This window comes from Mustelus asterias, chromosome 4 (assembly GCF_964213995.1).
Source record: "Mustelus asterias chromosome 4, sMusAst1.hap1.1, whole genome shotgun sequence".
NCBI classification, from domain to species: domain Eukaryota; kingdom Metazoa; phylum Chordata; class Chondrichthyes; order Carcharhiniformes; family Triakidae; genus Mustelus; species Mustelus asterias.
The window spans coordinates 50,505,374-50,529,203 of record NC_135804.1 but is presented as its reverse complement, the minus strand read 5'-3'; the positions used below and the strand labels follow the sequence as shown (position 1 = coordinate 50,529,203).

The window sequence follows — 23,830 nt, the reverse complement described above, 5'->3', positions numbered from 1 at the left end:
TCTATTCCACTTTACAGGGTATTAAATGGACCAGAATTTTACCAAACCAGGTACAGGTGAAAGAATCCCTCCTCTGAAGGGTACTATGAACCAGACAATTGTTTTTATGACAGCTTTCATCTCAGGTGCCAGCCCAGATATTGTCAAATATAGCTTACCATGCTAGGATTTAAACTCACAATCCCTGAATTGTGAGACTAGTACCAAAAGCTCAATGCTACCATACGCAGTTCTGAAACTTTAAATTATTTTTCCCATAAAAACATCACTGTATCAATTCAAACTGATTTTAAGATAATTTACTGCTTTTCCTTTTCAGAAAAATGTGTTATGTGACTAAATGTTAATGCAGCATAATGTGTTGTTCTGTCCGTAGTGATCCATTACCTATCTTCAGAGTAACTACCAAACAAATAATACTATAACAAATGTTTACTGCATAGCGGATTACTGAAAAGCTGCAACTGGTCTGAGTGCTTTGAGGCATTCGGTAGTCATGAAAACACAACATAATGTGTAATATGTAATATTAACCTATCCTTTTTTTCCAAAAACAAAGTGCAACAACAACTCGATTATATATAATGGCTGGAATTTTACCATCCCGCCCACCACGAGAATCGGAGCAGGCGACAGGCGGACCATGGAAAGGTTACCTTACAGATAACACCCCAGACACCACCATTACTATCCCTGGATATGTCCCATCCAAATGGTAGGGCAGACCCAGCAGAGGTGGCAGCATAGTGGTATACAGTCAAGCGGGAGTTGTCCTGGCAGTCCTCAACATTGACTTCAGACTCCATGAAGTTTCACGGCTTCAGGTTAATCATGCGCAAGGAAACCTCTTACTGGTTACTACACATTGTCCTCCTTTGGCTAGTATGCCTCCATGTTGAACAACGCTTGGAGGAAGTGGCAAGGACGCAAAATGTACTCTGTGTGGGGGATTTCAACATCCACCACCAAGAGTGGCTCAGCAGCAGCACTACTGATCGGGCTGGTCAGTCCAGGTGGACTGGGTCTGCAGCAGGTGGTGAGGGAAAAACATATTCGACCTCATCTTTATCAACATGCCGGCTGCAGATGCATCTGTCCACGACGGTATCGGTAAGAGTGACCACTGCACAGTCCTTGTGAAGACAAAGTCCCACCTTCACATTGAAAATAACCTACATTGTCTTGTGTGGCACTATCACTGTGCTAAATGAAACAGGTTTCAAACAGATCTAGTAACCTAAAACTGGGCATCCATGAGGCGTTGTGAGTCATCAGCAGCAGCAAAACTGTACTCCAGCACAATCTGCAATCTCATGCCCTGGCATATCCCCCACTCAACCATTACCGTCGAGCCAGGGGATCAACCCTGGTTCAATGGAAAGTTCAGGGGGGCATGCCAGGGAGCAGCACCAGAATGAGGTGCCAACCTGGTGAAGCTACCAAACAGGATTACTTGCGCGCCAAACAGCATAAACAGCAAGTGATAGACAGAGCTAAGTGATCCATCAAACAACGAATCAGATCCAAGCTCTGTAGCCCTGCCACATTCAGTCGTGAATGGTGGTGGACAATTAAACAACTCACTGGAGGAGGAGGCTCCACAAACATCCCATCCTCAGTGATGGGAAGCCAGCACATCAGCGCAAAAGATAAAACTTAAGAATTCGCAGCAACCTTCAGCCATAAGTGCCGAACGGATAGTCTATTTCAGCCTCCTCCAGTGGTCCCCAGCATCACAGATGCCAGTCTCCAGCCAATCTGATTCACTCCACGGGATATCAAGAAACAAAGGCACTGGATATTTGATTTGATTTATTGTCACATGTATTGGGATACAGTGAACAATATTGTTTCTTGCGTGCTATATAAACAAAACATACCTTTCATAGGGTTCATGAGGAGGATGAATGGGAAAGGTGCAGAATATAGTGTTACAGTCATAGCTAGGGTGTAGAGAGATCAGCTTAATGTATGGTATGTCCATTCAAAAGTTTGATGGCAGCAGGGAAGATGATCTTGAGTCAGTTGGTATGTGATCTCAGACTTTTGTATCTTTTTCCAAATGGAGTGGACGACAGCACATCGGGATTTATGGGGTCCTTGATTAAGTTGGCTGCTTTTCCGAGACAGCAGGAAGTGTAAATGGAGTCAACAGATGGGAGGCTGGTTTGCATGATGGACTGGGCTACATTCACAACCCTTTGTAGTTTCTTACGGTCCTGAGCAGTGCAGGAGACATACCAAGCTGTGATACGTCCAGAAAGGATGCTTTCCAGGGTGTATCTATAAAAATTGGCGAGAGGTCGTAGCCGACATGCCGAATTTCCTTAGTCGCCTGAGAAAGTAGAGAGAGGTGTCAGTGGGCTTTCTTAACTATAGCATCAGCATGGAGGGACCAGGACAGGTTTTTGGTGCTCTGGACACCGAGAGACTTGAAGCTCTCGACCATTTCCACTTCACCGTTGATGCAGACAGGGGCATATCCTCCACTACACTTTCTAAAATCAATGACTATCTCCTTCATTTTACTGACATTGAGGGAGACATTATTGTTGTCGCACCATTTCACCAGATTCTCTATCTCTTTTCTGTACTCGTCTCATCATTGTTTGAGATCCGACCCACTGTGAGTAGTGTCATCAGCAAACTGAAACTGGAGTTGCAGCGGAAGTCATAAGTGTGCATAAGGAGTATAGTAAGAAGCTGAGGATACAGCCTTGCAGGACACCGGTGTTGAGGATAATCACACAGGAGGTATCGTTGCCTAGCCTTACGGATTGCGCTCTGTGGATTAGGAAGCCTGGGATACAGTTGCAGCGGGAGCTCTAGGTCAGAGCTTGGAGATGAGTTTTGTTGGAATAATGGTGTTGAAGACTGAGCTGTAGTCAATAAATAGGAGTTTGACACAAGTGTTCTTGTTTTCCAGGTGTTCCAGGGTTGAGTATAGGGCCAGGGAGATGGCATCTGCTGTGGACCTGTTGCAGCGATAGGCAAAATGTAGTGGATCCAGGGAATCTGGGAGACCAGAGTTGATGTGTGCCATAACTAGCCTTTCGAAGCACTTCATAAAAATGGATATCAGAGCCACAAGGCGGTAGTCATTAAGGCATGCTGCCTGGCTTTTTTTGGTAGAGAGATGATGTTCGCCTTCGTGAAGCAGGTAGGGACCTCAGATCGGTGTAAGAAGGTTAACGATGTCTGCGAATACCCCTGCCAGCTGGACCATGCAGGATCTGAGTGCTCGTCTGGATACCCCAATCCGGCTAGTAGCTTTCCGTGGGTTAACTTTCAAGAAGGCCAATCTGATGTCTGCGATGGTGACCTCAGATACCTGTTCGACCTCAGATCGGTGTAAGAAGGTTAACGATGTCTGCGAATACCCCTGCCAGCTGGACCATGCAGGATCTGAGTGCTCGTCTGGATACCCCAATCCGGCTAGTAGCTTTCCGTGGGTTAACTTTCAAGAAGGCCAATCTGATGTCTGCGATGGTGACCTCAGATACCTGTTCGGCCAAGGTTTCCTGGGCGGATAGTGGATACTGCAACGGCAATGGTCTCTGACAACATTCCGGCAACAGTACTGAAAGATTTGTGCTCCAGAAAATGCAGCCCCTTAGCCAAGCTCTTCCAGTACAGTTACAACACTGGCATCTACCCAACAATGTGGAAAATTCCGCAGGTATGTCCAGTACACAAAAAACAGGACAAATCCAATCCAGTCAATTCCAGTGTATTCTCGATCCGAGGGGGTCATCAACAGTGCTATCAACAACACCTGCTCAGCAATAACCTGCTCAGTGTTGCCTAGCTTGGGTTTCACCACGGTCACTCAGCTCCTGACCTCATTAACAGCCTTGGTTCAAACATGGACAGAGGAGTTGAATTCCAGAGGTGAGAGTGACAGTCCTTGACATCAAGGCCGCATTTGACCAAGTGTGGTATCAAGGAGCCCAAGCAAAACTGGAATCAATGTGCATCAGGTGGCAAATTCTCCACTGGCTGACATCATACCTGGCACAAAGGAAGATGGTTGTGGGGGATCAGTCATCTCAGCTCCAGGACATCTCTGCAGGAGTCCCCAGGGTTGTGTATTAGGCCCAACCATCTTCAGCTACTTCATCAAAACCTTCCCTCATTCATAAGGTCAAAAGTAGGGATGTTCGCTGGTGATTGCACAATGTTGAGCACTATTCACGACTTCTCAAATATTGAAGCAGTTCAAATGCAACAAGATCTGGACAATATCCAGGCTTGGGCTGATATGTGGCAAGTAACATTTGCGCTACACAAATGCTAGGCAATGACCGTCACCAATAAGAAACACTGCCCCTTGATATTCAATGGTGTTACTATCACTGAATCACCCATTGTCAACATCCTTGGGGTTACCATTGACCAGAAACTCAACTGGACTCACCACATAAAAACAGTGGCATTGTGAGTCAAGCCACAGCACATGGACTGTAGCGTTTCAAGAAGGCAGTTTAACCTTCTTAAGAGCAACAAGGGATGGACAATAAAGGCTGGCCAGCCAGCAACACCCATGTCCCACGAATGAATAAAAAAACTCCTGCGATCCTTATGGCAAAAACTTAGATTCATAGATGCAATACGTCATTTGACCCACGATGGCAATGCTAGCTCTGTGCAAGTAAACTAGATAGTCTAATTCCCTATTGCTTTCCCTGAAAATGGAAAAACTGAAACATTTCTACACAGTCCCAATCATTCCTTTAACGTGCTTACAAATGTCGGATCATGTGGAGCAGACAAGACATGCCTACGAAATCTGGCAGGTTGATATGACATACTCACAAATTCAGCCAGGTCTGACAATGTAAATGAGATATGTTAAAATAAATTTAAAACTTAAGTTAACTACAGAAAAGCCTTTAGTCTTAATAAAACGGCAATGTAAAACAGACAGTTTGTAAAAAGTTGAGTAAAGTAAAATTAACAGCTTTTCAAAGGTGTGCAAATTGATTAACTGACACTAAAAAACCCTGGAGCTATTTACAGAAAAAGGTGGCAGCAGAATAGATAGATGAGAAGAAATAGCAACACATCCTTAATGGCAAAGACCTCAACACACTCATGTGTGAGTATGGATGTTATTTTTAAAAATATTTTTGGGAAATATTGTGTTATTCTGTAAATAAGGCTATGTGTCTATGTGTGTATAAATTATTTAATTAAGCTAGGAAAAGATTCATGCAGACCATGTGTCTGCAAGAGCTGAGTGATGAAAGGACTGAAAATGTTAAATGCATGCATTTATAATGAAGCTACGGTCAAATGGCTTTATAAGTAAATAATTAAGTTTAGAAATTGCATTAGGAGATGGTGAGGGACTTAGATTTTTCAGCTATTAAATTTCAAAGGGAAGTAAAATGCTTTTACAGCTTGCAAAAATTTCATAAACAAGGGAAGGTTATTAAATTTTATTTAATCCCAAAAGTGGGGTAATAGGAAAGACATGAAAGATTTTTATATTTTGGAAAAGTTAAGTTCAAAGAAGTGCCAAGAACAATGAAATTGAAGATAAAAGCTGTAAAAGAATATGCAAGGAGAAATGTTGAACTGATTTGGTGTTGTGCTGTGTGAGGAAGACCACCAGGAAACAGCTCTGGGCTGGAAGAAGGTGAACTTATCAGCCACCCAGTCAAGGCAGAAAAGTTTTGAGCTGCAAAAAACAGACTTGTTCTGAAGTTTTTTTGGATTTCCACAGCAGAGTGAAAGTGAGTTTGAGAGGTTGTGTGATATACCCTTATAAAAGCGACAGCAATTTTGGCTCGAGTATCATTGGACTTTTATGGTTAAAAATCTATATCAGAAAGATGTTACTTCTGGGTATGACCAAGTAAGGAGTCTTTCGGAGGGAATGTTTTGTAAGAATATTGTAAACGGAGTTACTGTTATCTTATGTGTTTAAATTTTCTTTTCTTCGTGTTAATATATTTTTTACCTTTAATTTTTTTAAGTCCCAAAAATGTTATTGGACGTCTTGCTGCTACGATCAGTATATTTTCTTCTTTTCAGAATACAAGAAGGATATGCCTTGACATAAGGCAAGTTCCTCTATTAGATTTGGTTTGCAATTAACAATTGCTGTAGTCATAACACAAGGAAGTGAAGAGTTGTTGGTACCTTCTGGGGAACAAGAAGTGTAGGAAACAATGAACACTATCTCCTGCCAATGCAATATGGCTATCTGTGCAAGTGCACTGGTCTGCAAAGACATCATCACTCTTCTGTACCGAAAATATGGTTTTGTAGGCAAAAAGTGTTTGATTTTGATTTGATTTATTATTGTCACATGTATTAGTATACAGTGAAAAGTATTGTTTCTTGCGCACAACACAGACAAAGCATACCATACACTAGGGAAAGAAAGGAAAGAGTGTAGGGTGTAGTGTTACAGTCATAGCTATGGTGTTAAGAAAGATCAACTTAATGCGAGGTAGGTGCATTCAAAAGTCTGATGGCAGCAGGGAAGAAACTGTTTTTGAGTCGATTGTTGTATGATCTCAGACTTCTATATCTTTTTCCTGATGGAAGAAGGTGGAAGAGAGTATGTCCGGAGTGCATGGGTCCTTGATTATGCTGGCTACTTTTCCAAGGCAGCGGGAAGTGTAGACAGTGTCAATGGATGGGAGGCTGGTTTGAGTGATAGACTGGGTTTCATTCACGACTCTGTAGTTTCTTGCGGTCTTGGGCAGAACAGGAGCAATACTAAACTGTGATACAACCAGAAAGAATGCTTTCTATGGTGCATCTGTAGAAGTTGGTGAGAGCCGTAGTGGACATGCCAAATTTCCTTAGACTCTGGAGAAAGTAGAGGTTTGGTGTGCTTTCTTAACTACAGCATCTGCATGGAGGGACCAGGACAGATTTTTGGCGATCTGACATCTAGAAACTTGAAGCTCTCGACCATTTCTACTTCGATTCCATTGATGTAGACTGGGGCATGCCCTCCATTACGCTTCCTGAAGTCGATGACTGTCTCCTTCGTTTTGTTGACATTGATGTGTGCCGGTCTTAATAGCTGCACCCTCATCATTAACCAGTCGGCCGCCAATTATCTCAAATAATTGTCAAAGAGCCATCAAACAATTCATAAGAGGCAAGAAAAATATTGTTCATGCTGCAACTCGAACAGAAAACTGGAAGGCACTTCCCAGGCAGAGGGGGCACCTCTTCACTTTCTGCATTACTGTGCTAATGCACAAGCCACCAGCTGCTCACTGTCACTCTGTCCATTTACTTCCTCAGGTTTTTCATGAAGCATGATCAAAATGACATTCACGTTGAGATTCTCCAGGTCGCACTTTCCATTGGAATCTCATCTGCCAGATTAAAGGGTCAGTGCTCCCTGCAGGGCAAAACTGTGCAATACGCAACAGCCTACCACAAATCTCCCCATTTTGACAGGTGAGTACTGAAAAGCCTCTCGTGACCTTTTCAGACACCAGAATGTGAATGCAGCCCCTCTGCTTATCTGCTCTATCACTTCTGCACAGTTGAATCATTTTTATCCCTTACAATTTATTGGTCCGGCAGTATGGTGTCATCAGTCACAGCTTCAAGGGGCAACCCTTGTCACCTAATAGCCATCCAAATCCTAGACACAATCTACTGAGAATAGCATGGAAATCTGGATGATAGCAGACAGAGATGTCCTTGAGCATCTGCCCAGTTGCATTGGCATTCAGAGTCCACAACTGGTTTTCACAAAGGATCACCACATTTAATGAACAAAGCCACTTCCTTTTTTTGTTATTTGTTCTGGGTTGTGGGCCAGTATTTATTGCCCATCCCTAATTGCCCTTCTGAAGGTGGTGGTTAGCTGCCTTCTTGAACCGCTGGAGTCCATGAGGTACAAGTACAACTGTTAGGGAGTGAGTTCCAGGATTTTGACCCAGTGACAGTGAAGAAACTGCAATATAGTTCCAAATTAGGATGGTGTGTGGCTTGGAGGGAAACTTCCATGTGATGGTATTCCCATGCATCTGCTTGTCCTTCTAGGTGGTACAGGTCTTGGGTTTGGAAACTGCTGTCAAAGGAGCCTAGGTGAGTTGCTGCAATGCCTCTTGTAAATGGTACATAGCGCTGTCACTACTACGTCATCAGTGGTGGAGGGAGGAGTGAATGTTGAAGGTAGCGGATGGGATGCCAATCAAATGGACTGTTTTGTCCTGGATGTTATCAAGTTTCTTTCGTGTTTACTGATCAATGCAAGTAGAGAATATTCTGTCACACACCTGACTACTGCCTTGTAGATGGTGGATAGCTTGTGTATGTCAAGAGGTGAGTTACTTCCCACAGAATTCCCAACCTTTAATGTGGTCTTGTGGCCACAGTAATTATATGGCTGGTCCAGTTTGGTGTCTGATAAATGGTAACCCCCATGATATTGATAATGGGGATTCAGTGATAGTAATGCCATTGACTGTCAAGGGGAGATGGTTAGATTCTTTCTTGTTGAAATAGTCATTGCCTGGTATCCATGTGGTGTGAATGTTACTTCCCACTTATTAGACCAAGCCTGAACATTGTAAAGTCTTGCTGCATATGGATACCAACTGCTTCAGTGTCTAAGTCCTAAATGGTGCTAAATATTGTGTAATCATCCGTGAACTGACCTTATGATGGATGAAATGTTAATAATGAAACAGGTGAAGATGGTTAAGCCTCGGACACAACACTGAAGAACTCCTGCAGCAATGTTCTGGGACTCGATGAGCAAAAGATATAAAGTGGGGTAGGAGGGTGAGCTGTGAGGAGGATGCTGAGATGCTTCAGTGTGAATTGGACAAGCTGAGTGAGTGGGCAAATGCAGTAAAGTGTGTGGTAGCAAAAACAGAAAGGCAGGTTATCTGAATGGCTATAAATTGAGAGGGGGGAATGTGCAACAAGACCCGAGTGTCTTCGTACACCAGCCGCTGAAGGTAAGTATTCAGGTGCAGCAGATGGTAAAGAAGGCAAATCGTATGTCGGCCTTCATAGCGAGAGGATTCGAGTACAGGAGCAGGGATGTCATGCTGCAATTCTACAGGGCCTTGGTGAGGCCACACCTGGAAAAGTGTACACAGTTTTGGTCTTTTTATCTGAGGAAGGATGTTGTTGCTATAGAAGGAGTGTAGCAAAGGTTTACCAGACTGATTCCTGGTATGGTGGGACTGACATATGCGGAGAGATTGAGTTGGTTCGGATTATATTCGCTGGATTTCATAAGAGTGAGGGGGGGAATCTCCGAGAAACCTGTAAAATTCTAACAGGACCAGACAGGGTAGATGCAGGAAGGATGTTCCTAATGGTGGGAAAGTCCAGAACCAGGGATCATAGTCCAAGGACACAGGGTTATCCTTTTAGGACTGATATGAGGAGAACTTTCTTCAGCAAGAGTGTGGTAAATCTGTGGAATTCGCTAGAAGTTGAGCAGAAAGCAGTTGAGGCCAAAACATTTCAAGGAGTTAGATATAGCTCTTGGGGTGAAGGGAATCAAAGGATATGGGGGGGAAGGCAGGATCAGCCATGAGTTGGATGATCAGCCATGATCATAATGGCGGAGCAGGCTCGAAGGGCAGAATAGACTACTCCTGCTCCTATTTTCTAAGTTTCTATGACTGATCTTCAAAAACCACAAACATCTTTCTTTGCTAGGGATGACTCCAACCCGTGGCGAGCTCCCCTGCTTCGATTCCCATTAACTTTAGTTTTGCTAGGGCTCATTGACACCACTTGGTCAAAGGCAGTCACTCTCATCTCACCTCTGGAGTCAGTTCTTTTGTCCATGTTTGAACCAAGGCTGTAATGAGGTTAGGAGCTGAGTGACCGTGGGACAACCTAAATTGAGCGTTAGTGAGCAGGATATTGTTGAGGAAGTGCAGCTTGATAGGACTGCTGACAACACTTTCCATCACATTGCTGATGGTCAAGAGTAGACTAATGGAGTGATAAATGGCTGGGTTTGATCTGTCCTTTATGTGGATAGGACATACCTGGGCAATTTTCCACATTTCCAGGTAGATGCTGTTGTTCTAGCTGTACTGGAACATCTTGGCTAGGGACACGGCTAGTTCTGGATGATGTGCTGGACACCCCCATCGTGAGGATGGAGATATTGTGCAGCTTCCTCCTCTGATCCTGCCTTCCCCCCCATATCCTTTGAATTGCTTAGCTCTATCACATGCTGCTTACACCGTTTGGCCTGGATATCATCCTGTGTTGTAGTTTCACCAAGTTGACATTTCAGGCATGTCTGGTGCTATAAGGTTAGATTGTGGTTGTATGTAATTCTGCTGCTGCTGATGACCCACAGCGCCTCATGGATGCCATTTTGAGTTGTTAGATCTGTTTGAAATCTCTCCAATTTAGCACAGTGTTAGTGCCACACAACACAATAGAGGGTATCCTCAATGTATAGACAGGACTTCCGATTCCACAAGGACTGTATGGCAGTCACTCCCACTATTTCTGTCCTGGAGAGATGCATCTGCGACAGATAGCTCCCTCACCACCGATTGAAGACCCAGGTGAGCAGCTATGCCCTTTAGGGCTCAGGCACCTCAATCATAGTGGTGCTACCAAGCCACTCTTGGTGATGGATATTGAAGTCCCCCACCCAGAGTACATTCTGCACCCTTGCCACCCTCAGTGCTTCCCCAAGTGGTGTTTAACATAGAAGAGTACTGATTCATTAGCTGAGAGTAATGTCAGATGGTAATCTGCAGGAGGTTTCCTTGCAAGAAGTCTCACAACACCAGGTTAAAGTCCAACAGGTTTATTTGGTAGCAAAAGCCACTAGCTTTTGGAGCGCTGCTCCTTCATCAGGTAAGTGGGTTTCCTTGCCCAGGTTTGGCCTGATGTCATGAGACTTCATGGGGTCCATAGTTGATATTTAAGGTTCCCAGGGCAACTCTCTCCCGACTGTACAACTGTGCTGCTACTACCTCTGCGATGATGACAGTGGTGTCTGGAACAGTGTCTGCAAGGTATGATTCCGTGAGTATGACAAGCCCCCAGATGTTAGTAAGGACTAGGCTAGCTACGCCGTTGGCACTTCCGGCACTTGGATTGATTCTGGTCTGTCAAGTTTGTTTTAGATTGTGATTTGATAGGCTATTTCACAGGACATTTAAGAGCCCACCGCACTGCTGTGGGTCAGACCAGGTAAGGACAGCAGATGTCTTACCTAAAGGGCATGAACCAGATGTTTTTTTTATGACAATCAACAATGGCTTTGTGGTCACCATTAGTTCCAGAATTATTTGAACCCATGCCCCCAAAGCATTAGCCATTTCCCTGGATTACTAATTCCATGACATTACCCTATTTTGTGTCAAATCAATTAACCAATTAAAATAAATCTAATAAACAGGAACAAATTAAAGGGCAGTCCTTGAAGGGATGCTACCTGAACAAAAAAAGCAAATCACACATGAAACTTAAAACGTCAATCAAAACATCATTAAAAGGGTCAATTATGCATCCCAGTTCCCATGGCGCTCACTGGGGAAGGCCTCGACGGTGCCAGTAGACACAGCGTGCTCCCTTTCTACGAATGTAGCCATGGTAGAGGGAGAGAGAGTCAGGTCAGATGATCCCCTCGGTCAGCTGCTGCCTGAACCCGTTGATGGCAAATTTGGCCTGGTCCAGGAGCAGGCTCACAAGGAGATCCTCCTCCTTCCCCCACCCACACCAGGTGTGCATTGTCCAGGTGGCATTATCACTACGCCACTGCTTCCCCTTAGACTTCTGTTTATCTATGTAACAGGTGCATTGTTCAGAGCATTTGATGGGATATTGGTTCCACAAACGACCTCAAGCATTTTGAGGAAGTATGAAATCCTGTGACAGATTCCTCCCTTTGTTCCACTGAGATTATCAAAGCTAATTAATTCAGTACCCAATGGAACATGGAGAAGGTAACCTGGTGAATGCACGCTGTCATAACACTCTGACATTGTACGTGTCATGAATGCTTGACTGAAATGATCCACATGCATAAATTTGAATGCTGTGGTTACCTTCATGACAATTGACAAGGCAGTGTGGGACTGAGACTACGGTTGAAGGTTCACCTTTAGCATATCACTGAGTTGGTGAATTGATGCTTTAGTGAAGCAGTCTCCTTCACACAACTCCTCCAATATCATCTCGAAAGACAGCCTTCTGATAGAAATTGACTATCTGATTTACTAGTTGCCGGATCTCCTCTTTTGTTACCCAATGACTGCAACAGCTAGAGGACTGAGGAGGTTCTGTTTATGTGAGTGATGCCATTTGACAGCTGGCTCAGCTTCAGTGCCATCCAGCTGCACTGTACAATGCACAACAGACCACCTCTTTCTTCTAATCACTGTCCACAAAGTTAAACTTAGGAACATAGAAACTAGAAGCAGGAGTAAGCCATTCGGCCCTTCGAGCCTGCTCCGGACCATTCATTTTGATCATGGTTGATCATCGAATTCAGTATCCTGATCCTCCCTTCCTCGCATAATCCTCGATTCCTTTAGCCCCTACAGCTACATCTGATTTCTTCTTGAAATCCGACAACATTTTGGCCTGAACTATAAGGCCAGGCTGGCAGACAAGTTGATCACCCTGACTACCAAAAGAGGGCAGGTAGAAGTTCTTCCTTATCAGCCTATAGGCATGATGCCCGACTCTTCTTCATTGTTCCCTGTGTTAGGTTTATTACATACCAAGTATACAAAGGTATTATTTTCCCTCATAAGCTTCATCTTTAAGTCACTCATACAGATGTGAAATATTTTCACAAGCAGGGGAAAAATGAAGAAATCATAAAGTATAAAACAAGATACCTTGTTACCTCAACCATTTTGTCCAAGTTTCTTCCCAAAATCTCCTTCATTATAGATGTGAAAATGGCAAACCGGCTCCTTGTACCTTCTCAAATGAAAAAAGACACACACGATTTGCCCAAGTTCATGCCACTACGATAATTCCTGTTAATTTCACATACTTTATTTAACATCTGTGTGAAAGACAAGGTTGAAACATTGGCAACCATCTTTAGCCAGAAGTGTCAAGCAGATGATCTATCTCGGCTTCCTCCCGAGGTCCCCAGCATGACAAACGCCAATTTTCAGTCAATTTGATTCACTCCTCATGATAGCAAGGAGCAAATGAATGCACTGGAAATAGTAGAAGCTATGAGCCCAGTAACATCCCAGTTGCAGTGCTAACGCTCCAGAACTAGCTGCACCTCTTGCCAAGCTGTTCCAGCACTGTTACAATACTGCCATCTACCTGACAATGTGGATAACTGCCCAGTTGTATCCCGTTGGCAAAAGTAGGACAAATTCAATCTGGTCAATTACTGCCACATTATTCTACTCTCAATCACCACCAAAGTGGTGAAAAGTGTTGTTAACAGTGTTAGCAAGCTGCACTTACTCACTGATGCTCAACTGGTTCTTCCAAGACCATTCAATTCCAGATCATTTTATAGTCTTGGTCTAAATGTGGACAAAAGAGCTGAATTCCAGGAGAGGTGAGTGTGACTGCCTTTCACATCACAACAATATTTGACCAAGTAGGCATCAAGGAGCCCAAGTAAAATTAAAGTCAATGGAAATTGGGGGAAAAACCCATCACTGGCTGGAGTCATACTAAGCCCAAAGGAAGATGATTGTGGTTGTCGGAGACCAATCAGAATTAAAATATAAGGAGTCACCCATTTAAGACAGAGATGAGAATTTTTTCTCTTAAGAGGGCCATATGACTCTGGAACTCTTAACCTCAAAAGATGGTGGAAGCAGTCTTTGAATATTTTTAAAGCAGAGGTAGATAGATTCTTGATAAGCAACGGGGTGAAAGGTTAGAACGTGGAATTACAATCCTATCTGTTATGATCTTATTGAACGGCTGAAAGGGCCAAGTGGCCTACTCCTGCTCCTAATTTGTTTGTTTGTAATTATTTCAGACCCACAAGATCACTGCAAGACTTCCTCAAGATCCTTGAATTCTCTAGATCCAATCATCTTTAGCTATTTCATCAATGGTCTTCCCTCCATCGTAAGATCAGAAGTGCAGCATTGGCTCGTAACTGCTGTGTTTATTTCCATTTGTAACACACCAGATAATGAAGCAATCCATGCCTATCTGCAGCAAGACCTAAGCAACAGTGAGGTTTGGACTTAGAAGTGGCAAGTAACATTCTCACAAGACAAGTTCCAGGCAATAAACATCTCCAACAAGTGAGAATCTCACCATCAACTTTTTATCTTAAACAGCACTACCATTTTTGAATTCCCTACCATCAATATCCTGGAAGTTACCACTGACCAAAAACTTAACTAAACCACACACATAAATACTGTGACAAGTGGTTAGATGTTGAGAATTCTTCATCGAGTAACTCACCTCCAGATTCCCCAAAACCAGACAAGAGACATGTCAGAAGTGTGTTGGAATATTCCCCACATGTGAATGTCTGCAGCTCCAACACTCTAGAAGCTCAGCACCATTCAGCTACTCGACTGGTCCCATCCAACACCTTAAACTCTCTCCACCACCCACACACAATGGCAACAGTGTGTACTGTATACAAGGTGCATTCATCAAGACTCCTTCGAGAGAACATTTCAAATCCATTACTTTTGAGCACCTTGAAAAACAAGAAAGCACCACCACCTGCAAATCCCTCTCTAAGTCACACATCATTCTGACTTGGAATTATATCACTGTTCCTCCACTGTCGTTGTGTCAAAATCTTGAAATTCCCTCCTTAACATTATGGATGCAGCTGCACAACATGGACACCAGCAGTTCAAGAAGGTGAAACACCACCACCTCCTTGAGGGTAATTAGGGACAGGCAAGAAAAGCTGGCCTTGCCAGTAATACCTACATCCCCATTAATTGTTTTTTTAAACCCTTTGGAGAAATCAACAATGTACCCTTTAGAGGATTGTAAAATCATTGACAGTAACTTCTCGGTTTTCAGATTTAACTGCACGTGGGCCAACATCAGATATTGCTGTCAGTTCCAGAGCATGACATTGAACATTGACAGTTTCACCATCATTAGAATAGCAACATCCAGACCATTATTTAAGGAACATAAGAACAGAAGGAGGCCATATTGCCCCTTGAGCCTATCCTGTCATTCAATAAAATCAAGGCTAACCCGCCACTCAGCTCCATATGGCAACTTTGCCACACATTCCTTATTGCCTTTGGTTGAATAACATTTATTAATCTCAGGTTTAACATGTTCTATTGATTTGGCATCAATTGTCAAAATTTTCCAAACTTTTATTACAGTTTGTGTGTCAATTTCACCTCTAAAAGGCCCAGCTCTGCTTTTTAGACTATATCCCCAGTCCTGAACTCCCCAAATAGCAAAATCTTTCTCTCTACCTACCCTATCAATTCTCCTTAATATTTTGAAAACGTGATCAAACTTCCAAATTCCAGAGCGTACAACGCCAGTTTGTGGAATCTCTCCTTGTCATTTAATCCTTGGAATCTAGGTATCATTCTGTTAAATCTACTCCAAAGCCAATATATCCTTCTTCAAATGTGGTGCCCAGAACAGCTTACATTACAGCAGGATCTGTATAGCTCTCACCCTCTTGTACTCTCGCCCTTTGAATATAGGCATTAACCTTTTTGATTCTTTTCTGGACTTCCATTATATTTTAATAATCTATGTAACTTGATCATAAGACTGTAAGATATTGGAGCAGAATTAGGCCATATGGCCCTTCGAGTCTACACCATTTGATCATGGCTGATACGTTTCTCAACCCCATTCTCCCGCCTTTTCCATTTCATCATTCTCCCACCTTTTACCTGTAACATTTGATTCCCTTACTAATCAAGAACCTAGCTATCTCTGTGTTAAATACACACAATGAACTGGCCTCCACAGCCTGCTGTGGCAATGAATTCCACACCTCTGGCAGAAGAAATTTCTCCTCATCTCGGTTCTAAAGGGTCGTCCCTTTACTCTGAGACTGTGCCCTCGGATCCTGGCATCTCCTACTAATGGAAACATCCTGTCCATATCCACTCTATCAAGGCCTTTCAGTATTCTGTAAATTTCAATGAAATCCCCCCCTCATCCTTCTAAACTCCATTGAGTACAGACCCAGAGTTCTCATACGTCAAGACTTTCATTCCTGGGATCATTCTTGTGAACCTCTTCTGGACCCTCTCCAAACCAGCATTCCTTTCCTTAGAAACAGGGCCCAAAATTGCTCACAATATTCTAAATGTAGTCTGACCAGAGCCTTATAAAGCCTCAGCAGTACATCCCTGCTTTTGTATTCTAGTCCTCTCGAAATGAATGTTAACATTGCATGTGCCTTCCTAACTACCAACTCAACCTGCAAATTAACCTTAAGAGAATCTTGAACTAGGACTCCTAAGTCTCTTTGCGCTTCCGATTTCTGGATTCTCTCCCCATTCAGAAAATAGTCTATGCCTCTATTTTTTCAACCAAAGTACAGTACCTCACATTTTCCAACATTGTATTCCATTTGCCACTTCTTTGCCTATTCTCCTAACCTGTCCAAGTCCTTCTGCAGCCTCCTTGCCTCCTCAATACTACCTGTCCCTCCACCCATCTTTGTATAATTTGCAAACTTAGCTGCAATGCCCTCAGTTCTTTCATTTCAGGAAATTACAGGCCAGTTAGCCTGACCTCGGTCGTTGGTAAGAATCCTGAGTCCATTATTAAGGATGAGATTTCAGAGTACTTGGAAGTGTATGTTAAAATAGGGCAAAGTCAGCATGGTTTCGTCAGGGGGACATCATGCCTGACAAACCTGTTACATTTTCTTTGAGGAGGTAACAAGCAGGTTAGGCAAAGGAGAGCCAGTGGACGTTATCTACTTGGATTTCCAAGAAGACTTTTGACAAGGACCGCACAGGAGGCTGCTGAATAAGATAAGAGCCCATGGTGTTAGAAGCAAGGTACTAGCATGGATAGAAGATTGGCTGACTGGCAGAAGGCAGAGTGGGGGCATAAAGGAGTCCTCTCAGGATGGCAGCCCGTGACTAGTGGAGTTCCACAAGAGTCCACATACCCCCAAAACGGTTTCAAGCTTTTCCTCCAATTAGAAAATACCCCATTCTATCCTTTTGGGCCCAAATGGATGACCTCACATTTGGCTACATTGAAACCCATCCGCCACAGTTTTGCACATTCACTTAATCTATCAATATCTTCAATATTAATTAATCTATCAATATCTCCAATCAATCTCATCATTCAATCTACACTGGTAGAGATACTGATCTTTGTGTAACTGGCAAATTTGGATATTTGGCTTTCTATCCCATTAATTAAATCATTATCAATTTAGATGAATAGTTGGTGTGGGACACCACAAGTCACATCATGTCATTTAGAGTACCACCTATTATTCCTACTCTCACCACCCAATCAACCGATGACCTGTCCTGGTCAAACATTTTCTCTGCTTTCTCTGGACTCTCTTCTCAGGCAGCGAGCTTTGAGTTTCTGCTCACCTCTCCAGTCAGCTGCCAAAGGTAATGGTCTTCAGCAACTGTCTCCTAGTTGTCACTGTCAATGTCTGCCATTTTCTTATCTCATTTGTAGGTGTCCTTGAACAGAGGTATGGATGACCAGGAAGCCAATTCACTATACAGAAGATCTTTAGGTATATGGCCGTTATTCATTTGATGAACATTGCCGAGCCAGTGCAGATGTCATTGGATTAGCGTATGCTGATGGACTTAGCATACTCCAGGATCGAATTGGTGACCTTGTTCTGCCAGGAGGTGCCTGATATAGTGAAAGTAAAAACTATTCAGTCTTTTCTCCTGCCTGGGTCTCACCGCTGTAGATAAGTGCGCTGTGGTTGGTTCACAATTTAGTGTTCTCAGTTAGGTTGCTGTTTTATTCCACATTCATATTGGACATAACAGTCACAGCTTTTACGATGCGTGTGTTGATTTCAGCATCAAATAACATATTTTAGGTAACTGTGGAGCCTAGTTATGTGAAGCTATCAATAATCTCCAGCATCAAATTGGCAATGATGATACATGGCAGTATATTGTATAAGGCTGTATATTAGCTCAATTGAACTCAACAAGATATTTGGCGACATGAGCTGTGTGGGGTATACTTCAGCTGCTGGGAAATGTATTGGTTTCCCACCAAAGCTCGTCAATGTGATCTGCTCTTTCCATGAAAACAGGATGGGTATGGTCAACTGTAACAGGGCAACATCAGAACCCTTGAGATCCGCAATGGAGTCAAACAGTGTTGTGTTCTTGCACCAACACTGTTTGGAATATTCTTCTATTTCCTGGTGTCATTTGCCTTCGGCTCATCTACAGAAGGTGTCTACTTACATAACAGAGCGAATGGAAAGATGTTCAGCCTTGCTCTCCTGAGATTCAAGACAACCGTATGCCAGGGCCGCATCAAAAAATGCTCTACCCTGACAATGGCACATTAGCATTTTATATTATAAAACACCTTTAGTGGCAAATTTACAGACATGAGCCTGAAAAGAGTCTGGTTTAAAAGGAAGACAAATGTCATGGTCCAGGACGTTGTCATCCCACTATCTATCAGAATAATGGGTCAAAGGTTCAAACTGCAATATGTAAATTTAAGACAGATATCTGGAATATTTTCACATCAAGAGTGATCAATGCATGTAATGGATTTCTAAGTAGATATTGGAGACAAAACTTCAATGTGTTGAAGTAACAAAGATCATGCAATAAAAGACTAAGATATTTTGAGCTGCCTAAATTAAAATGGGCTGATTGGGCTTTCTGGGATAATTATTTTAGCACCTTGTGGAATTTAGACATGGGGCAGAATTTTCCCATCCCACCCACCACGGGAATTGGACCATGCAAAGGTCTGTTGATCTCGGGAGGGATTTTCCAGTCTTGGGGCGAGCGCAGCCAGAAAATCCCACCCATAAACTTTATTAGGATTCCTATAAACACAAAGAAGGTTTAAAACTACTCCATTCAGAAGAATTAGATGAGATTATTTAGATATTTACACAATTGAAGTCCGGGGATTCTTCTCTATTCAATCCAATTATTTAAATATTATCAACTTTTGTAACAGTTTACATTTTATGTACTAATGATGTACATTGATGCACATTTATAATGCGCTAACCCGTGCAGAGGTCTCTGCTTCAAGGTTTGCTCACAGTATTCAGTGAGCACTGTAGTCATGCTATTAAATGCACAAAGGCCTTTTGGCTAAGATCAAGTGTAGTATGGATCGCCTGCACTTGGTTGAGGTCATTAGGTTACGCTGAGGCTTCATATGAAGCAATTTTTTAAAGCGGCATCTCGGCCTTTTGGCTAAGATGCAAATGAGCTCAAGTCTTGGAGGAGGATCCTCCCCCTTCTCCAATCAGCTTGACTCATGTAGATCAGGCCCAGTAAGAAGTTTAACAACACCAGGTTAAAGTCCAACAGGTTTATTTGGTAGCAAAAGCCACACAAGCTTTCGAGGCTCTGAGCCCCTTCTTCAGGTGAGTGGGAATTCTGTTCACAAACAGAACTTATAAGACACAGACTCAATTTACATGAATAATGGTTGGAATGCGAATACTTACAACTAATCCAGTCTTTAAGAAACAAAACAATGGGAGTGGAGAGAGCATCAAGACAGGCTAAAAAGATGTGTATTGTCTCCAGACAAGACAGCCAGTGAAACTCTGCAGGTCCACGCAACTGTGGGAGTTACAAATAGTGTGACATAAATTCTGATTCTAGGATCGCATGATAAAGACTCAGGAGGAAAAAAGCAGAAATATTTATGTGAAATAGTGTGACATAAACCCAATATCCCGGTTGAGGCCGTCCTTGTGTGTGCGGAACCTGGCTATCAGTTTCTGCTCCGCGACTCTGCGCTGTCGTGTGTCGCGAAGGCCGCCTTGGAGAACGCTTACCCGAATATCAGAGGCCGAATGCCCGTGACCGCTGAAGTGCTCCCCAACAGGAAGAGAACAGTCTTGCCTGGTGATTGTCGAGCGGTGTTCATTCATCCGTTGTCGCAGCGTCTGCATAGTTTCCCCAATGTACCATGCCTCGGGACATCCTTTCTTGCAGCGTATCAGGTAGACAACGTTGGCCGAGTTGCAAGAGTATGTACCGTGTACCTGGTGGATGGTGTTCTCACGTGAGATGATGGCATCTGTGTCGATGATCCGGCACGTCTTGCAGAGGTTGCTGTGGCAGGGTTGTGTGGTGTCTTGGTCACTGTTCTCCTGAAGGCTGGGTAGTTTGCTGCGGACAATGGTCTGTTTGAGGTTGTGCGGTTGTTTGAAGGCAAGAAGTGGGGGTGTGGGGATGGCCTTGGCGAGATGTTCGTCTTCATCAATGACATGTTGAAGGCTCCGGAGGAGATGCCGTAGCTTCTCCGCTCCGGGGAAGTACTGGACAACGAAGGGTACTCTGTCCACTGTGTCCCGTGTTTGTCTTCTGAGGAGGTCGGTGCGGTTTTTCGCTGTGGCGCGTTGGAACTGTTGATCAATGAGTCTAGCGCCATATCCTGTTCTTATGAGGGCATCTTTCAGCGTCTGGAGGTGTCTGTTGCGACCCTCCTCATCCGAGCAGATCCTGTGTATCCGGAGGGTTTGTCCGTAGGGGATGGCTTCTTTAACGTGTTTAGGGTGGAAGCTGGAGAAGTGGAGCATCGTGAGGTTATCCGTGGGCTTGCGGTACAGTGAGGTGCTGAGGTGACCGTCCTTAATGGAGATGCGCGTGTCCAAGAATGCAACCGATTCCGGAGAGTAGTCTATGGTGAGCCTGATGGTGGGATGGAACTTGTTGATGTCATCATAGAGTTGTTTCAGTGATTGTTCACCATGAGTCCAAAGGAAGAAAATGTCATCGATGTATCTAGTGTATAGCACCGGTTGAAGGTCCCGTGCGGTGAAGAAGTCTTGTTCGAACCTGTGCATGAAGATGTTGGCATATTGAGGTGCAAATTTGGTCCCCATGGCTGTTCCGTGTGTCTGGATGAAGAACTGGTTGTTGAAGGTGAAGATATTGTGGTCCAGGATGAAGCGGATGAGATGTAAAATTGCATCTGGAAACTGGCAGTTGTTGGCGCTGAGCACTGAGGCCGTTGCAGCAATGCCATCGTCATGGGGGATGCTGGTGTAGAGTGCCCAGGACAGGGTGGTTTTGGTCTCCCGTCCTGTCTTGTCAGCCTGGATCTGAAATGTCTCAACTTGTTGAGACTCTGAATTGGATTTGATTTGATTGAATTGGAAAAGTATATTTTTAAAAAATGCACAAAGCAAACGGATATTTTCAACCACTATTTCATCATGAACAATGCCATCATTAAGTACAGATAATTGCTACTTTCTGACAAAATAGTATCATATGACACACAATGTATATTATTCTTGTATTCAACACAACAAAGAAGATGACAGTTCTGTGACAATAAGCAGTTGTTATAAAACCTCAATTTATGTCCAAAGAACTTAATGAGGAAATGTGGGAAGTTTGAAAACAAACAATGTTGAACATGTATTTTAAATTTCTAGATTTTAACGAACTCCAAAAGGTGAGGTTTATTAACAAATATTGTCTCCGGTATAAAATGGCTCATCTCATTAAACAACATTTGGAACTGTTTTCCTTGTTGAAACTAGAAGTTTCACATCAGAAAGGTAATATCATTGACTAATGAGCCACATTTAGCCAACAGCCTAACGGTGCATGAACATTTACTTAAATCACAAAATATTAGTAAGCAAGTACATAAATTGTAAAAAGCTAGTATGCAGCAATGATCAGGAAAGCAAATGGAATATTGGCTTTTATTGCAAGGGGAATGGAATATAAAAGTAGGGAAATTTTACTGCAACTGTGCAGGGCCTAACCCTGAAGTACCATGTATAGTTTTGGTCGTCTCATTTGAAAAAAAAATATTTGTGTTAGAAGCAGTACAGAGAAGTTCACCCGGTTAATGGCTGGAAAATTAGGGCCTTATTTTGTACAGAAAAGTTGAACCGGTTGGGCCTATAATCATTGAAGTTTAGAAAAATGAAAGGTGATCTTATTGAAACAAACAAGATCCTATAGATATTTGATAGGGTAGATACTGGGAGGATGTTTCCACTTGTGAGAGACACTAGAATCGGGGACACGGTTTCAAAACACGAGTCTACCGTTTAAGGTAAGAGATAAGGAGAATTTTTTTCACTCAAAGGCTCACTAATATGCGGAATTCTCTTCCCCAGAAAACAGAGGAATCTGGGCCATTGATTTGATTTATTATTGTCACATGTATTAATATGCAGTGAAAAGTATTGTTTCTTGCACACTATACAAACAAAGCATACCGTACATAGAGAAGGAAAGGGTGCAGAATGTAGTGTTACAGTCATAGCTAGGGTGTTGAGAAAGATCAATTTAGTATGAGCTAGGTCCATTCAAAAGTCTGATGGCAGCAGGGAAGAAGCTGTTCGTGTGTTGGTTGGTACATGACCTTAGATTTTTGTATCTTTTTCCTGACAGAAGGTGGTGGAAAACAGTAGGCCCGAGGTGCTTGGGGTCCTTGATTATGCTGGCCGCTTTTCCAAGTTAGCTTTAGGATAGTGATGGAAAAGGATGAGTGGTGTCCCAAGGGTAAGGTGTTGGATTGGGGGAAGGCTAACTTTAGTGGGATTAGGCAGAAATTGGCAGCTCTTGATTGGGAGAGGCTGTTTGAGGGTAAATCCACATCTGGCATGTGGGAGTCTTTTAAGGAACAGTTGTTAGGGCTACAGGACAGGCATGTGCCTGTAAAAAAGGATAGGAAGGATAGGATTTGAGAACCGTGGATAACCAGGGAAATTGAGGGACTGGTCAAAAAGAAAAGAGAGGCGTATGTTAGGTCCAGGCAGCTAAAAACGGAGGGAGCTCTGGAGGAGTACAAAGAAAGTAGGAAAGAACTCAAATGGGGAATTAGAAGGGCAAAAAGGGGTCACGAAATGTCCTTGGCAGACAGGATTAAGGAGAATCCCAAGGCATTTTATTCATACGTTAGGAACAAAAGGGTTGTCAGGGAACAAATCGGACCTCTCAGGGACAAAAGTGGGGAATTATGCTTAGAGCCCAAAGAAGTAGGGGAGATCCTAAATGAATACTTTGCGTCGGTATTCACAAAGGAGAGGGATGTGTTGACTGGGAGTGTCTCGGAGGGGAGTGTTAAACCATTGGAGAAAATCTCCATTACAAGGGAGGAAGTGTCAGGTTTGTTAGAGAATATAAAGACTGACAAATCCCCAGGGCCTGATGGAATCTATCCAAGGCTGCTCAGGGAGACAAGAGATGAAATCGCTGGGCCTCTGACGCAAATCTTTGTCTCGTCACTGGACACAGGTGAGGTCCCAGAGGATTGGAGGATAGCTAATGTGGTCCCACTGTTTAAGAAGGGTAGGAAGGATAACCCGGGTAATTATAGGCCAGTGAGCTTGACATCCGTGGTGGGGAAGTCGTTGGAGAAGATTCTTAGAGATAGGATGTATGCGCATTTAGAAAGGAATAAACTCATTAATAATAGTCAGCATGGTTTTGTGAGAGGGAGGTCATGCCTCACTAACCTGGTGGAGTTATTTGAAGAAGTGACTAGAATGGTTGACGAGGGAAGGGCCGTGGATGTCGTCTATATGGACCAGCCTACCCTCATGGTAGGCTGGTGCAAAAGGTTGGATCTCATGGGATAAAGGGGGAGGTGGCTAGATGGGTAGAGAACTGGCTTGGTCACAGAAGACAGAGGGTGGTAGTGGAAGGGTCTTTTTCCGGCTGGAGGCCTGTGACTAGTGGTGTTCCGCAGGGCTCTG

At 43.3% G+C, this 23,830-nt stretch overlaps 1 protein-coding gene across 1 annotated transcript in view; it reads right to left on the bottom strand.

Moving 5' to 3' along the window:
* LOC144493108 (BTB/POZ domain-containing protein KCTD19-like) overlaps positions 1-23,830 on the bottom strand; it is a 104,250-nt gene that overhangs the window by 29,515 nt on the left and 50,905 nt on the right. The gene's annotated exons all lie outside the window — the stretch shown is intronic.